This window comes from Sinocyclocheilus grahami, unplaced genomic scaffold (genome assembly GCF_001515645.1).
Source record: "Sinocyclocheilus grahami isolate Dianchi unplaced genomic scaffold, SAMN03320097.WGS_v1.1 scaffold15149.1, whole genome shotgun sequence".
NCBI classification, from domain to species: domain Eukaryota; kingdom Metazoa; phylum Chordata; class Actinopteri; order Cypriniformes; family Cyprinidae; genus Sinocyclocheilus; species Sinocyclocheilus grahami.
Genome location: NW_015515624.1, coordinates 4,345 through 5,243, shown reverse-complemented (window position 1 = coordinate 5,243; position 899 = coordinate 4,345). Strand labels below are relative to the sequence as shown.

Here is an 899-nt window from a genome sequence, read left to right as displayed (position 1 = left end):
TATGTCTTGATTAATACTCTGTCCTACAGATCAAACCTTCAGTTTTCAGAATGTGACTTTTTTTCTTTCGCTTAATCATTCAAGATTTTAACAATGTGGAGAAATTAATAAAATAACATTTAAAAAATAAATCTACATAATAGAACATAAGGTGTAAGTAGTTATTCCCATTCCTCGTCATCTGCAGCCGCTGCTGGGCTTGGGGCAGATGCTTGTGCTGGCTCATCCGTCTTGAAGGTTCCCCCCTAAAAACAAAAGCCAGGGAGACATGCATCAAATTACTACAAATTAAGTTCAGAACAGGGGTTCAGGCAGTCACATGAGAAGTGATATGTTGTACCTTCCGAGTGTCTGTAGACGCAAACACTTTTCCACGAGGGTTGAAGCCTGTTGTCCCACGAGCACTGAAAGCAATTTCCTCCAGCCATTTGGGAACCTCCTGTTGGGCCTGAGAGATGAAAGTTTATGGAGTTTTATTGAGATCTGAGTGTACTGGACATTCCCACACAGAATCTGCAACATTTATCATTAAAAATATTCCATTATTTTTATTTGTGAGCACATAAAATATGGTAAACCAATGTTTTTTGTAGAATGTCAAGCACACACATTTGATCATTGACCATATTTAACGTGCTCTGTTTTTGCATTGCTCAATATTTGTGTATATAAAAACCTCATTTAAATCTGTTCTTCATTTAAAGTAATTTTATAGGCACAATATGAATGTGCACAATTAAATAAGAATATGAATATGAAAAGTACGAACCCCTGACAGAACTTTGACCAGAGAGTGAGCTAATGGAGTGTCAGACTCTGGGATAAAAAAGGACACGGCCTGACCGATGTTCCCGCAGCGTCCAGTTCTTCCGATGCGATGGACGTATTCATCGATGCTG

At 38.5% G+C, this 899-nt stretch overlaps 1 long non-coding RNA gene across 1 annotated transcript; it reads right to left on the bottom strand.

Moving 5' to 3' along the window:
- Positions 1-11: 11 nt before the first annotated feature.
- LOC107579186 (uncharacterized) lies at positions 12-893 on the bottom strand. The gene is made up of 3 exons (XR_001608444.1): positions 770-893; positions 341-448; positions 12-245 (listed from the first exon to the last, which is right to left on the bottom strand). It is a non-coding gene; the product is annotated as an uncharacterized lncRNA (long non-coding RNA).
- Between the last annotated feature and the right edge of the window lie 6 nt (positions 894-899).